At 43.4% G+C, this 16,749-nt stretch overlaps 1 protein-coding gene across 9 annotated transcripts in view; it reads right to left on the reverse strand.

The window, feature by feature from the left end:
* ANKFN1 (ankyrin repeat and fibronectin type III domain containing 1) overlaps window positions 1–16,749 on the reverse strand; it is a 376,151-nt gene that overhangs the window by 208,405 nt on the left and 150,997 nt on the right. The gene's annotated exons all lie outside the window — the stretch shown is intronic.

Consider the following 16,749-nt stretch of genomic DNA (forward strand, 5'->3'; position numbering starts at 1 on the left):
AACCTACTGGGGGGGGGCCTCCTGCTGCGGCTAACCTATGTGCCATTTAAAAACAAAAACAAAAACAAAACAAAGCCGCCTTGTGGCCAAGGGGTGGCTGCAGGGGGGGGTGAGTTGAGTAGTCAATGGCCTCCTCCCCCCCCACCAGCGGTGGTGGCAGAAATGGGAGGGAGCGACCGCTGGGCACAACCTCTCTGCCCAGTGGCTGCTATGGTGAAGCAGCCGCTGGGCAGAGAGGATATGCCCAGTGGTCACTCCCCACATTGCCACCACTGCTGGGGGGGGGGCGAAGATCGACTACTCAGCTCGCCTCCCCGCTGCCACCCCTCGGCCGCGTGGCAGCTTTGTTTTTTTTTAAATGGCACATAGGTTAGCTGCGGTGTGGCCGGCCAGCGTGAGGTGGCTGTAGGAGGCCCCCCGGGCATTTGGAGCCCACCCGGACCTTGGAGGCCACAGACCGGGGCCCCAAGGTCCAGGGGTTAGAGCACCTCTGCGTGGGCTTGACCAAGGTCTGATTCTGAGATTATGTTGTGTATTTGGGTAATGATAGCCTCATACATCTGTTTGGAAAGGTGAGAATATGTAGAATTCTTAACTGGATGAGTTGGAATCTTAGCTAATAATATAGGAGGTTTGGACTCCAGATTCCTGCTACTTCCATTCAAATCTGATCCAGACCGCTCTGGAGTCTAGGTTCAATCGGCTCAGTCCCCAATTGAAGCTGTTTGCCCACATATGCACTAACATGCAATTAACCTAAAATGTTAATTATTTTTCATGGCAAGCATGATCTGCAGCCATTACAGAGATGGAGGGAGGTGTGGGATGCTGCTGCAGACTGCTAAGCAGAGAAGATGCTGCCGCCGCTGCCCCATTGTGTCAAATGGGGGAAACTGCAGGGATGCTGCTTTCATGCCCACATGTCAGCAGCATGTGGAGCATGCTCCCTTGCTGCTGTGGAGTCTGCAGCAACATCCCCACACCTCCCTCCCACTCCGTAATGGCAGCAGATCATGCTAGCTAATATAGGGAGTTATACAAGTAGTAGGTGGCAAGTGCTGTTCCAGAAGAGGCATTTCCCTTTCACTGACACAGGAGCAAATGCTGCTTTTGAGGGGTCTTCTTGCTGCTACACATGTATGTGCCATGTAAAAATAAAAAGCCAACTTCCTGGCTAAAGCTCCTCCACACATGCATGCAAAGAAAGCATGTACACAGCAGTAGTATCTCTGTTTTTGAAGCATGGGTGTTCGAGCAAGATGTGTGGGTGGGATTTTCACTTATCTCCCCTTCCCCCAGAAGCACTTTGAGCAATCTGGAGTCATGTCCCTGAAGGCTGTGCAGTCCACAGAGACATAATTGTGAATGGCTCAAAGCGCTTTCAGGGAAAGGAGAGAATTGCAAAAGTTGCACCCCTGGGCAAGCACCAGTGCTTCTGAAGCAGACATGCTGCCGCTGCGCATGTGCTTTCTTTGCTTGCATGGGTGGAGCTTTAGTCAGAAAATGTATTGTTTTGTCTTAAAACATATTGAGGCTGTTCTCATGAGCAGCCCACTCTGCTCGTGAGAAGCAGCAGGACATAAGCGGCTGCTGGTGCCACTGGTGCAGCAAACCCACCTGCAGAACCCATAGCTTAAACAGGGCTAAAGGGGCAAGCGCACTCTTAGCCCCACTTTTTTGATTGTCTGCCAGCCCCAGCTGCTTTCAGCTGGGCCTGACAGCCCACAAGGCTCCCAGCTGGCACCAGGGGATACCCACAAGGAACCATGTACTTGTGCAGTGTATTATGGGAGTTCTGGGGCGGGGGGGTGAAACAATGTGTTCCAGACCCCAACCCTATGCAGTGCCGAATGTAGTGGAGGACTGTCTGGGTGCATGATTCACACACCCAGCAAACTCCATGAATCGTCTGCAGGGAAGGGAAGGCAATGGAACCTTCCTCCCCACCCACCCGCCAAGCCCTTCTCACAGATTGTAAGAAAGGGCTTATTGTTTCAGTCATATGCAAATTCTACACAGATTTAAGTGATTACAACCAATTTGATTAAATCAGCTAAGATTTCTTTAATTGGGTGCCAGCCCTCAAATTTTCCCACTCAAAAATCCCACTGATATATGTCCTCCATAAGGTTGCTCTGTTTTTCAGAATCATAAAAAGTAAGACTTCTCTGACCTTACCAACAGCAGCCATTAGTACAAAATATAGTGGAGAAGAATTAAAATCAATTTGTGCTGACCTATCCAATTATTTCTTCTTATAAACTCCTGCAAAATAATTTAAATGTGAAGTGTTTAGAATTAAAATGATCATTTGAGTGTGCCACAGTTCATCAGAACTTCCACGCCATGAAAAAAAGCCTTAGGGAGTAAACCTATTTGACAAGAAGAGGAATCATTACTCTGACACAAAACCCACCTTTTCAATAAAATATTACTAGCAGAACTAAGAGTTGCCATTTAATGGCATCCTAATGTAATTTGCTGGGGAACAAAATCTCTGCAGAAACTAACTGTATAGCACAATGTGGTTTCAAAGGTTGGGTAAATGAACTGAAACTACCAAGATCTACTTTGCATTTTACAAAATTGTAGTTGGATTTATGAGGGTTTTTTTTAAAGTGGTAAATTTCATTATCCTAACACACCCTTTCTAATTTCTTTAATTTAGCTGAGATTAGCTGAGATTAAGTGTCTTCTAGAAAGGAAGGAAGTCACAGGACTGACATTTATGTCCTATTTGGGAAGCTCCAGTAGTGAGAAAAGCAATTTCCAGAATGCATGATAACCCTTTTGAATGATGACAATGGGTTTCCAAGAAAGAGAATGATCAGCAAAAGAGTCAATTGGTTGAATTCCACACTCATACAAATAAGAACGCATCCTCAGCTTCACTGAGACGACATGCTCTTATTGGCTGACATCCAGCCAAAGTTACTAATGAGTAGTCCCATTGATATTAATGGGACATGTTAATAATAACTGACTTGTCTCATTAATTTCAGTGGGACTACTCATGAGTAACTTTGGCTGGATGCCAACCATTTAAATTAAAGTCATCCTTGATTTTCATTTAAGATAGAAATTACCCTGAGTATTGTGAGTTCAATCATTGTAAGATAGATATGCATTTTATTTCATTTCTGCATATTCAGCCAACTGTAATTTAAATCTCAGATATGCTCTGAGTTCATTATAGTTGTTTGGATATTCATAGCAAAAAGGTATATGAATGCAAATCCTTACTTCTCTTCAAAAAATAAAGCCTCTGTTACCACCACCTTCCACTACATCTGATCCTGCTGCCACTACAATAATCTCTGTTCTCTGCAGAATTCTTAACATCTATTACCTTCCAGTCATGGACTTTCAGGAGAGCAGGAAGGGAAAGGAAGGGAATGCATGATTCTCTGAATGCAAGCAAATGCAACTACATGCCTTTAGGTTTCATTACATGGATGGCTCTTGTGTTCTTTTAGACATGGTTCAAGGTACTAGTTTTGAACTCAGATGGCTTATCCTTTATATAGAGAACAACTTGCTTGACTCCATCATCATTCCTAAGGTCACTTGAGAACACCCTCTCAATTGTACCGGTTGCATGATACATTCAAACAATAAGAGCACATACTGGGGGTATTCTTGGTGGCCACCCACCACTCTCATCAATCCGGAGGTAAAATGTGTGGAGCCTGACTCTTTTAATGGAACATCTCTAAGACATTTGGGCTAGTTCGTAACTGCCACCATTAAGAAGCTGTGAGGTAATTTCAATAATGTTACTAGAACATAAATATCTTCAGCCCATAGCAATGGAATGAGATAGAAATCTTGACTAAATAAAATACATAACTATTAAGGAGCATGTGCTTGGGAATGAGACCATGTTTGGGAAATGCTTGATGATTCAGAGTAGGAAACCTGCTCTCAGAGACCAGTCCTATAAGAATGAACTAAAGGGTCTACTAGATTTGGCAGTGCCCCTGGTAAATATTTGAAAGCTGAGGAACAGCTTGTTCTCCTAACCATGAATTAGACACAAACAGGCTTCTTTGTAGCATCAGTATGGGACCTGTTGTTTTTTTTTAAAAAAAAAATCAGTTATTTTACCCCTAGCTTTTCTAGTCATCACAAATATTTGTGGGAGCTATTAAAACCCTTGTTTACAGGGACTTAAGGAGTGTACTATGTTTGAGAATACATTTCCTTACATCATTGGTGCCGACGTACACAACTAACAGCGGGGCTGTTAGGCCCAGTGCTGCCTAACAGCCTAGATGCTGCACAATGTCTGCAACCTTTGCACCAGGCAGGCAAGTCTTTAGGGACCCTTTAGGGATGACCAGCAGCAAGGTGGATGGACTCAATTATGACAGCAATGAATGCACCACTGAGAAACCTTAAAGGCCAAGTTGAAAACAGATCATCCTGGAGAGAATCTATCTATGTGGTCGCTAAGAGTCAACACTGACTTGATGGCACTTAATCAATCAATTACCCACAAACAGACTTGGTAAATTCACAGTCAGATAATGACAAAGAGGTCAAATGTCTACATATGCTGAATGACTGTGCCCAGAGGGTAGGCGGCCTTGGGCTTCATCCTGATTGGTACCCAGGACCTGGTGCATGATGTCAGTGTCATGGACCCTTTAGAGAACAGTGAGCATAGTGCAATCAAATTCAGTATACATGTGGGGAGAGAATCATCAAGGAAGTCTAACATGGACATTTTGAATTTCAGAAGAGGAAACTTCTCCAAAATGAGGAGTATGGTGAAAAGAAAACTGAAACGGAAAATCAGGAGAGTCACTTTGCTCCAGAATGCATGGAGTTTACTCAAAACCACAATACTAGAAGGCCAGTTAGATTGTACACCCAAAAGGAGGAAAGGTACCACTAAGTCCAAGAAGATGCCAGCATGGCTAACAGGTACCGTCAAGGAAGCCATAAAGGAGAAGAAGACTTCCTTCCAAATTTGAAGACCTGCCCAAATGAAGAGAACAGAAAAGAACACAAACTCTGGAAAAAGAAATGCAAGGTGACAATAATGGAGGCAAAAAGAAAGTTTGAGGAACATTTAGCTAAAAGCATATAGGGGAATAACAAAAACTTCTTTGAATACATCAGAAGCAGGAAACCTGCCAGGGAGGTGGTCGGACCATTAGACAATGAGGGAGTGAAAGGGATTATTAAGGAGGATATGGAGGCTGCAGAGAAGCTAGCTAAATGAGTTCTTTGCATCTGTCTTCATGGCAGAGGATACTGAGCATATACCTGTTCCTGAACCAGGCTTTTTGGGAACGGAAGGTAAAGAATTGAGTCAGATAGAAGTGACAAGAGATGATGTTCTAAACTGTCTGGAAAAATTAAAAACTAGCAGATTGCCAAGGCCAGATGGCATCCATCCAAGAGTCCTCAAAGAACTCAAATGTGAAATTGCCGACTTCCTTGCTAAAATACATAACTTATCCCTACAATCAGGCTCTGTACCGGAGGACTGGAAAGTAGCAAATGTAACACCAATTTTCAAAAAGGGATGCAGGGGCGATCCAGGAAATTACAGGCCGGTTAGCTTAATGTCTGTTCCAGGCAAATTGATGGAAAGCATCCTCAAGGATAAAACTGTTAAGCACAAAGAAGAACAGGCCCTGCTGGAGGAGAACCAGCATGGCTTCTGAAAAGGTAAATTCTGAAAAGGTAAATCTTGCCTCACTAACCTTTTGGAGTTCTTTGAGAGTGTCAACATACATACCCCTGCTAACTTGGCAAAGAGGCACCTTTTAATGTGGTGATTCTCTTTATTTAGCAGGGGGAGAGTAACTGGCCCTATCCACCCCCAGCACAGTACCTCCAGTGACTGTTGCTGGTGTCTATCTCAAGTTTCTTTTTAGATTGTGAGCCCTTTGGGGACAGGGATCCATCTTATTTATTTATTATTTCTCTGTGAAAACCACCCTGAGCCATTTTTGGAAGGGCGGTATAGAAATCGAATGAATGAATGAATGAACAGGTATGTGGATCAAGGTGATCCAGTTGACATAGTATACCTGGACTTCCAAAAAGCTTTCGACAAAGTTCCTCATCAAAGATTCTTGAAAAAACTTAGCAGTCATAGAATAAGGGGACTACATGTGTGGATTGCTAACTGGCTGAAGGACAGGAAACAGAGGGTAGGTATAAATGGAAGGTTTTCACAATGGAGGGAAATAAGAAGTGGGGTCCCCAAGGGATCAGTACTAGGACCGGTGCTTTTTAATGTATTCATAAATGATCTAGAAGTAGGGGTAAGCAGCAAGGTGGCCAAATTTGCAGATGACACCAAACTATTTAGGGTTGTAAAATCCAAAACAGATAGTGAGGAGGTCCAAAAGGATCTCTCCAAACTGGATGAGTGGGTGACAAAATGGCAAATGCGGTTCAGTGTTGGCAAGCATAAAGTGATGCACTTTGGGATGAAAACCTCCAACTTCACATATACGCTGATGGAATCTGAGCTGTCGGTGACTTACCAGGAGATGGATCTTGGGGTCACAGTGGACAGCTTATTGAAAGTGTCGGTTCAATGTACGACAGCTGTGAAAAAGGCCAGTTCCATGGTAGGGATCATTAGGAAGGGGATTGAAAATACTATAATGCCCTTATACAAAACTATGGTGCGGCCACACTTGGAGTACTGCATACAATTCTGGTCACCACATCTATATAAGGACATTGTAGAACTGGGAAAGGTGCAGAAGAGGGCAAGCAAGATGATCAAGGGCCTAGAGCACCTTCCTTATAAGGCAAGGCTACAACACCTGGAGCTTTTTAGTTTAGAAAAAAGACAACTGCAGGAAGATATGATAGAGGTCTATAAAATCATGCATGGTGTGGAGAAAGTGGATAGAGAGAAAATTTTCTCCCTCTCACATAACGGGGCATCTCATGAAATTGATTTCCAGGAAATCTAGGACCAACAAACAGAAGTACTTTTAAGCACAACGCATAATCAACTTGTGGAATTATCTGCCACGAGATGTGGTGACAGCCAACAACCTGGATGGCTTTAAGAGGGGTTTGGATAACTTCATGGAGGGGAGGTCTATCAACGGCTAGTAGTCGGAGGGCTATGAGCCACCTCCAGCCTCAAAGGCAGGATGCCTCTGAGTACCTGTTGCAGGGGAGTAACAGTAGAAGAAAGGGCATGCCCTCAACTCCTGCCTGTAGCCTTCCAGAGGCATCTGGTGGGCCACTGTGTGAAACAGGATGCTGGACTAGATGGGCCTTGGGCCTGATCCAGCAGGGCTGTTCTTATGTTCTTATATTCAGTGCGATTGTTTTAAAACATGCATAATATGGTCTCTCTGAGAAACCCCAGAGATCAATCTGGCTGCTGCATTTTGAACTAACTGAAGTTTCCAAATGACATACAAAAGGAGCCCCACTTAGAGCGCATTGCAGTAGTCAAGCCTAGAAGCTACCAGTAAGTGCACAACCGTTTTGAGAGAATTATCTTCAAGGAATGCAGCTGTTGTATCAACCAAGTTGATAGAAAGTGCTCCAGACCACAGCCTCCACCTGCGTCACCACAGTGAGGCCTGGGCCCAGAAGTACTCCCAAGCTACGTACCTGTTCCTTTCGAGGGAGTGCAACCCTGTCCAGAACAGAACTATCATGTCCCTCGAATTATGCCACAAGTTCCATTACTCCTTCTCCTTTGCTACCACACTGTTTTTTCAGCTAGGACAGACTACATAATCTTGAATGGGCCGTGGCCCTGACAGTACGCATAAAGAAATCAAGTTTTGAACCAACTTCTTCATAGAAGAAGATCAATTCACATTCACATTGGCTGACATCCTAATTTTGCGCACAGGCTCCTAAAAGCAGCACACACACAGCGCTAGCCTCAATACTTCTAGCACAGGAGAAGAGGAGGCCTTTTCTGTACCGGACAAGTGAGGAATGTCTTTCCTCACACTGGTTTGAAAGGAGGCCAACAACCTTGATAGCAGGAAAAGCTTCTCTTGTGAACAGGAGCAAAGCAAATAGCTGAAGCAGTAATGGGAATGTTCAAGTAACTTGTTAAAAGGCCTAGACTTCAGGGATAACAGGTACAGTTTCAACACTTTAGGTTGCCACAATCCAAATGTATAGAGTGCCTCAGTCAGCACTGGGCCCTTCTTGTCTGCATATTTAGATACAGCAAAGGCTTCCAGTCTGCATAGCTGGCTCTCTGTCACTGCAGTGAATACTGGGCAGCCACTACATGTGGGAAGCTGCTGTCTTGACACAACTAATCTATACTGAGAATTCTGGAAAGTGACCGTGAGTGATCCCAGCACTGCTTTGCAATTGCCATGCACAATTTTATGATATGGGAGTACTTTTGCAAATCACTCCAGTGTCAAACACTTATACAGAAATACTTAAAGTTGAATTAACTACTTCCAAGACAAACATAAGTACTGTAATTCACCTCTTGATTTTCAGCAGTACCTATGTCATTCTTACAGCCTTCCCCTGTGAATTTTAGACACATTTACTGTTTACACAATGAAAGTTGTCTGCATTGCTTTTTGTGTGTGTGCGTGAGCATGGACTGCAAACAATATTGGGGATTATTTCACAATGCACTCACTGTGAAATCTGTTACCTTTGGTTGCCTACACTGGCTTAAATTAATATGGAAACACATTGATGTAGTTGTCTCAGTGATGTCTGTACTAAGTCGGTCTATGAACAGCAATCATATGCACAAGGAGGTGGCGATTTTTGTTGATGCTCCTATTCCCTCAGCATCCATCCAGAATCTGTTTCTGAGCATTGGGGGTTCCTCCAGAGCAGCGTGGCATGTAGCAATTGGGGGTGGGGGCCTGCAGAGAGAAAAATGGGTGGCAATTACCACCACCACCCTTGTGCAAATGGAACTGCCTTTCATTCCTGGAAGACACTAAGGTTATTCAAACAATCAACAAGTTGTTCTAGTAAGAACTAATCTGCCTGCTTTCCTTTCACTATCCCTGCAACTGGAATAAATTTGGTCTAAATCGGTTAAGCAGTCCACAAGTCCACTTGTGCCTTAAATGTTTATGCATCTGCCATCTCCCTACTGAGATCCGCTCCTCCCCATCTCTGACAATTTTTAAAAAGCATTTGTAAGCCCACCTCTTCACCCAAGCTTTCCAGCTTTTTAAATTTTAAAGTTTTAATCTGTTTTTGACTTTTAGATTGTCTAAATTGTTTTAAGACTTTTGTGTATGTTTTTACTTGTTTTATGTTATTGTTAACATAAACTTTTGTTTATGTTAACTTTTGTTCCAGAGACAAAAGTTTGGGGCGGTGTACAAATTTGAGAAATAAATAAATGAATCTTGAATTGGGGTGGATGACATATCACATACTATGCATTTGAAGTATCCCTATGAATCCCTACAATTGTACCAAATTTGGTCCAAATAGGTTCCCACTTGCACCTCAAACATTCATGTGTCTGCCATCTTGAATCAGGGTGGATGGAATCATCACAAACTATGCTGTTGAGATGTCCCTATGTTTCTCTACACCTGCAGCAAATTTGGTTCCAATCAGTTAGGCAGTTCACAAGTTAGCCCAATTGTGCCTCAAACGTTCACGCGTCTACCATCTTGAATTGGGGTGGATGGCATCATCACTGAAGTGTCCCTGTGTGTCACTCACTACAACTGTACCAAATTTGGTTCAAATGGGTAAGGCAATCCACAAGTTGGCCAACTTGCACCTCAAACGTTCCTGCATCTGCCAACTTGATTGGGGTGGATGACATCATCGCAAACTATGCCATTGAGATGTTCCTATGTGCCCCTACAGCTGTAGCAAATTTTGTTCAAATTGGTCAGGCAGTTCACAAGTTAGCTCCCTTGAACGTTTATGCATCCACCATCTTGGATCGGGGTGGATGACATCATCACAAACTACGCCATTGAGGCATCCCTATGTGTCCCTACAGCTGTAGCAAATTTGGTTCAAATTAGCTAGGCAGTTCACACTTGCGCCTTTAAAATTTATGCATCCACCACGTTGAATTGGAATGGATGACATCATCACAAACTATGCTTTTGAGGTGTCCTATGTGTCCCTACAACTGTACCTGAATTGGTTCATATTGGTCCAGACATTGTGAAGTTGATGGGGGGGATGGACACACCGATGGACACACACATGGAATGCCGGGTGATCTCATAAGCCTACAGGAAAGTAGACTGAAAACTGTGTTCTACCCGGGTTTGGGAGCTGTGTGTGTTCTCAGTTTTTGGTTGTGTGGAAGCAATTTAGGAGAAAAACCTGGGTAGCTTTTTATTTTACTTTGCTTCTGCACAATTGCTTCTACCCAGGTTTTCCTCTTATCTTGCTTGCACACAACCCAAAATTGGGAGCACACACAGCTCCCAAACCTGGGTAGAGCACAGTTTTTGAATGTGTGAATGATCTCTCTATTTCATATTTCTTTTATAGCTCCTTTACTAAGAAACCTTCCAGGCTGTTCAGATGAGTTTTTTTGTTTGTTTTCTTCTTGCTGACCATGACTCTGATGTTACATATAATGCAGCCAAATTTTGTGGCCAATAGAATCAGATAGACTCTAACTCCTAACCCAATTGTTATTCTTTAGGATGAACTGATATTAATGTTTGAAGTTTTTTATAAAACTGAACTGAACTGAACGCTATTAGGAAACAAGCCATTGGTTCCCATACCATGCAGTAAACTGCTAATCCAAGCGCGAGGTGTGCTCACTGCCTCCAAGTCACTCTACACCCCGCTTGTGCTGTTTGTAAAGGCAGGACTGTTCTGGGGGTGGAGAGCTGGTCTTGCAGTAGAGAGCATGAATTGTCCCCCTTGCTAAGCAGGGTGCACCTTGGTTTGCATATGGATGGGTGACTACATGCGAGCACTGTCTGTTGTAAAATATTCCCCTTAGGGGATCAAGCCTTAGCTAAGTGGTAGAGCATCTGCTTTGCATGTAGATTCACTAATCAGATTCGCTCCTTGGCATCTCCAGATAGAGCTGGGAAAGTCTCCTGCCTGAAACCCTCAAGAGCCGCTGCCAGTCAAAATAGACAGTACTGAGCTAGATGGACAAGTGGTCTGCCTTGGCATAAGGCAGCTTCCTATGTTCATAAGTTCTTCCTATGTTCCTACATGCATCATCACACTTGCAATGCTACTCCCACTGGGAATGATGGGAGTAGCGTCACAAGTGTGACAAGCCACAGAGCAGCTCCACCTTTGCAAGCAGTGCGGGCGGGGTATAGAGTGGCTCAGAAGCAGTGAGTGCACCTCTTGCTTGGTCTGGTGGCTTTCTGTACTGTATGTGGTTCACTGCCTCCCTTTCCTTTTCAGCCACTGAAACTATGGTGGCTAGGAGACGAAAGAAAAGAGGTTGGGAATTCTCTGGCTTCTAGCCAAAAGCTTACGGGCCAGACTGAAGTGCCTTGCAATGGGGGCAAGCATCTTGCCTACTCTGGGAATAGAGCCATCACAGCTTTGAGAGCCAGTCCCTTGCTTGCTTGTACACCTCCCCACCAGCCCCCACCACTTCAGGAGGCCTGCAAGTCCAGCAGCAACCAAGCCTCATTGTAAGTCACGTCAAGGTTCAGAAGCAGGTATCCAAGTGCTATGACGAATGAGCCCGTGTGTCATGCGAGACTGTTCAAACAAACACATGGATGCTTTCAAATGCAGCCTGAATACCTAAGATCTTTTCCCCACCTTCTTTTACCCCCTCCCGCCTTCAAAACAGAAGATTAAGCTTGCCATAAACATGAACCGATGAAAAGAATTCGCATAGAGCTTTGAGTGGTGCCAGAGGGAATGCCGCTGGAGAATTACAAATTGCTTCTGGAGACACCAGTCTCCCTTTACAGCACATTAACATAAAAGTACACATATCTTCTTTCTATAAGGCACTAACTTGTAAATTAACCTTTAATGGAGTATAAATGATGTCCTGAAAGAACTGCTTATGCAGCAATATTTATGATCTAGAAAATTGCAAATATTTACAAGATCATAGGTGTTAATAGTCTGTCAAAAATGTTTGTATATTGTACATACATTAAACCCCCAGTTAAAGACCACACGGGGGGGATAAAGACCACCCCCTTTTGAGTTTAATCTAGGATTTCATTTGGAAGCCATATATGCCAATCTCTATAATTAGAGATTATGCCAATCTCTATAATTAGACTCTACCCTAAGATACACAAAGACAATTTTAGCAAAAGAAACTGTCTCTCCAGAGTCCATTTATTTTACAGCTTAGCGCTGGATGCCTGTGTGAACTGCCTGCTACATGATATTGTCTGGGGGAAATTAACCATCCAGAAAAGATCTAATGGTTGTTCCCAACTGTCCTGTGGTCAATGCAGTGATCTCAATGAAAAGGAGGGAATGTTCAGGCAGACACGAGCAGTGGCTAAAATCTGCAATGTCCTTACTTTAGAGCGGCCCCATGACTGATTAAGCAATTTCAGATTTGCAGTGGATCAGAGCTCTTTTTATGCAATGAAAAGAAAAACACTTTTTGTGGGCCATATTGTACACTGCAAATAATACAAAATATTTTAAAAGCAAATAGGATAATTAGCACTAGGGCTATCCTAAGACAGCAGTTTTAGGCATTTCAGTGGTTTTGAGCTGTGATCCAGAGAAGCTTAGGGTACTTCAAAGCCTTATCATGGGTTTTCTCAGGTCAAATATCAGTAATAGTGGATTCCCAGGTACACAGAATGCTACCACCCACCTCGGCTGCTCATTGGTCCTCCTGAACAGGAATGGCTATAATTGATAATGACTTTCTCTTCAGGCTGAGATATTGCTGGGACAAGCATAAACTTGGTTCTCGACTTACTCCTCCTGGTGTGACTGCTTTGGCATTGATCCTTCGTGCAACTCGATGGCTGCCTATAACTCAGCTCTGATGCCATCCCACCACCTCAGCACTGAAACCCAGAGCTTCTGGAACTTGTAGACTATAGCCAATCCTATTTGTGAAGCCCCTAAGCAAAATTGGTCACTCCCCTTCCCTGTTCCTTCAGCTGTCCAAATGAACCACTTTCTGGGTTCCCAGTTTATCTTTTCTTCCCTGTAAGCCTTGGGGCCCAAGTGGCCAAATTCATTCATTCATTCATTCATTCATTCTAGCTGACATACTGCACAGTGTGCTGCATGGGTCGGAAGTACAACGCTGATGCAGATACACAAGAGTGCTCTTGCACAACTGCAAAAAAATAGCACAAACACAGTTGCGTGACTGTACGGCCATTTCCCCCCAATGGCTGTACAGCACAGTCATGCAACTGCGTTTGCAACAAATTTTGGCAGCTGTACATGAGCACTCTTGTGTAGCTGTCTTGGCACTGTAGTGCGGGTGGTGCACACCTAACACTGTGTGGGATGTCTGCCTGTATTGATAAAACCATCTTTGCCAAATGGCCTCAAGGCTGTAGAGCATATAAAAACATAATAAATTACAATAAAACATTAAAAGAAAGCAGACTCAACTCAATGGCTCAACGTAAAAAACACAGCAGCAGAGCACAAAAACCCAGCAAATCCAGGTCATGCTTCTGCTAATTCAAAGGCCTGCCTGAAGAGGAGCATCTTCAAGCATCTACAAAAAGTCAGGTGAAAGAAAATGGTCCAGATCTCCTCTGGGAGGGCATTGCACGATCTGGGGACAACAACTGAGAAGGCCCTGCCTTGTGGGCATTACAACCAGATTTCACCAAGTGTTGGAATGCGGAGCAAGCCCTCCCCACCAGATGACCTTGTCAGATGAGTAGATTTACTTGGGAGCAGAGAATCCTTTAAATGTCTAGGACTTCAAGTTGGACTGCTCGTGAGAACAGCCTTAGAATTTGATGTAAGCAGAACAGAATAATTTTTTTTCACAAGGCAGCAAAAGAATTGGTTCTGTCCTTCATAAACCTTGCAGTACATAGAATTAGAAGTAAAATGTTACAATTTGGTACATTCTCCCACATAAGAAATCCTCCTTATTTTAAAATGGATTATTTAATTTTAATTTTATTTTTTGATTCTATTACTGTTAAGAATATGTGAAGGAAAAGCATACATCTTGTTATTTCTAGAAACAACTGTAATTTTAGAAAGAACCAATGAGGGTGAATCCCATCACACTTATTTCTGTGTTATAGATCATGTTAATGGCTCTGGCTTGTAGCCAGCACCATAGTCCAAACTCCTGTGGCCACTGCATTGTAGACACACCTTCAGGGAATGTGGGGTTCCCTGTTATTTGACTCTTGAGGAAAACCCACACCTGCAGAGGTGATACAGCACATGAAGCTGCCCACATCATTAGGTACATTTTTCTGGAGGAGCCATTACACAAGTGGAACCTCCGAGCAGGGTGTGAGCAGGATTAAGGACACTCAGCCTGAGCGTACACATAGTCGGGCTCCTAGGGTGCCCCACTCACAGGGGATTCCCCCAATGCATCATGCTTGTTGCTCAGTGCATTGTGAGATATGTGGAGACTGGGTGTCCTTCCCCCAGCCTCCCTGCTGCTGTGCTGCTTGCCACAGCGGCGCTCATCTTTGAGCGCAGTGCAGCAAGCAAGGCTTTGATGTGCGGATCATGTGGGGGAAGGCAGAAGCGATCCTGACTTCCCCCACATGATCCTGCCTTCTTCCTGTCCCTCCCTGGTTCCGAAAAAAAGAGGTTATGTTTCCTTTCCATGGAGGGGATCTTCATTCCATACACCAGGAGGTTTTACAGACAGGGCTTTATGCTGTGGGGTATCCGAGGAGCGAATCTACTTTACAGCAGATTCGAGGCAGTTTAATCCAGGGGATTCGGTGGAGCATTCACACAGCTCTCAGCTGCTCCCCTACGCACATCAAAGACAAGTGCCGGAGTTTAGCAGAAACACTGAGGTTTTTTTCAAAAGCTGCTGGAAACAGAGGATTATTTTAAGTCGGACATACCTTGGGCTAAGCCAGAATTCGCAGCCTGCCTTTGGGGAAAAACAAAGCCCTGTCTGTCCTGGTCCCTGATAGCCCGCAGAGAGGTTGGGTTAAATCCAACAAATATGTGGACTGGCACACTCCAATCAGGAGTGGATTTGGTGGAGGGGGGACCCTGTCTGTAAAACCTCCTGGATGTGTTTAGTCAATTCCATTTAATTAATTCAATGTTTAATCCATTAATCAATTAGAGACATGTATTTTAAAAAAACATTTTGATAACTAAAAATCAGGGTTGATAACAATTGAGGTGTTGTTGTTTTTAATTAGATTTTTAAATTTAAATTGCTTTTTAAAAAATTTAATTGATTTAAAAAACAGTTCATAGAATACCTAGGTCAAAGATATCATCGGACCTCTGAAAAGTATAAGCATGCATATGTATTCAGTACTTGGTTTGGGCCCCTTTTGCAGCAATTACTGCCTCAATGCAGCGTGGCATGGATGCTATCAGCCTGTGGCACTGATGAGGTGTTATGGAAGACCAGGATGCTTCATTAGCGGCCTTCGGCTCTTCTGCATTGTTTGGTCTCATGTCTCTCATCCTTCTCTTGGCAATGCCCCATAGATTCTCTATGGGGTCAGGTCAGGCGAGTTTGCTGGCCAATCAAGCACAGTACACTGTATGCTTTTCAGAGGTCCGATATTGTTCTATTCTACAATCCTTGTCTTCTTGGTTCCATGTAATATTCTAATTTTCTGGGATTGTGGATTTGGGGTTTTCATGAGCTGTACGCCATGATCATCACAATTATAACAAATTAAGGCTTGACTTATCTTGCTTTGCATGTAATGCGTCTGTCTCATATATCAGTTTCACCTTTTAATTTGCATTACTGAAATTAATGGACTTTTGCACGATATTCTAATTTTCTGAGTTTCACCTGTACAACCCATGATAAATTGGCTAGGATTTTGTTGATTGAGTGCTAGTCCTAATTGCATGAAAGAGGAAAAGGAAGCTGCAATCCAGAAAATGGGAACACAGATTGTTGCAGGGTATAGAGCAGGGTAGGAGGCAGAACTGTATTCCACTGGAGGATTTCCCCCAGTTAGCCTTCAACCCCTAGAATTATTTTGCCACATGCAGTTTTCTGTACAGCCCATTGTATTGGGCCATTCTTGAATAGTGACATCAGTTCAAGCCAATCCTGAAGATCTACCCCTCCTCTTTTAGCTGGAGGGCATGTTTTCATTATCAAGTGTTTATTCTGGTCACAAACCTCTGTAAAGTCTTATTGAACCATTTCAATGAAACTTCCTCAATAAGAGGTCCCACTGGATTGAGTCCTTTTCACCCTGTGTGTATATATATCCTTCGCCTGCATTAACACAGCTTAAACTGAGTGGTGCTGATTTACACCAGTGGAGGACCAAGCCCTATTTATTAGAGACTTTATATTCTCCAATAAATTACATCAAAGGAAGCTCATTTCCTAACTTCACAATAGCTTTACTGCAACCACCAAGAAACACTTTAAGAGAACCCCAGTTGCTGAAGCATTTACATTGGTGTTTTTTAAGCAGGGAATCTTCAAATAATCTAATCATATCCCCTGCCCTCACCACACACACAAAGCATTTCAGGGGAACAATAAAGCTTAAGATTCCCTCAAATACCAAAAAACACTTTTAATTTTCTTTGAAATACAATAAGTGCATGGTTAAGATTCAATGTCTGAGATTCGATGCTTCAGTCTCCACTAAAATCTGTAAATGGCATGAAGCGGCTTGATCT

The sequence above is a fragment of the Hemicordylus capensis genome, chromosome 2, assembly GCF_027244095.1.
Source record: "Hemicordylus capensis ecotype Gifberg chromosome 2, rHemCap1.1.pri, whole genome shotgun sequence".
Classification (NCBI taxonomy): Eukaryota; Metazoa; Chordata; class Lepidosauria; order Squamata; family Cordylidae; genus Hemicordylus; species Hemicordylus capensis.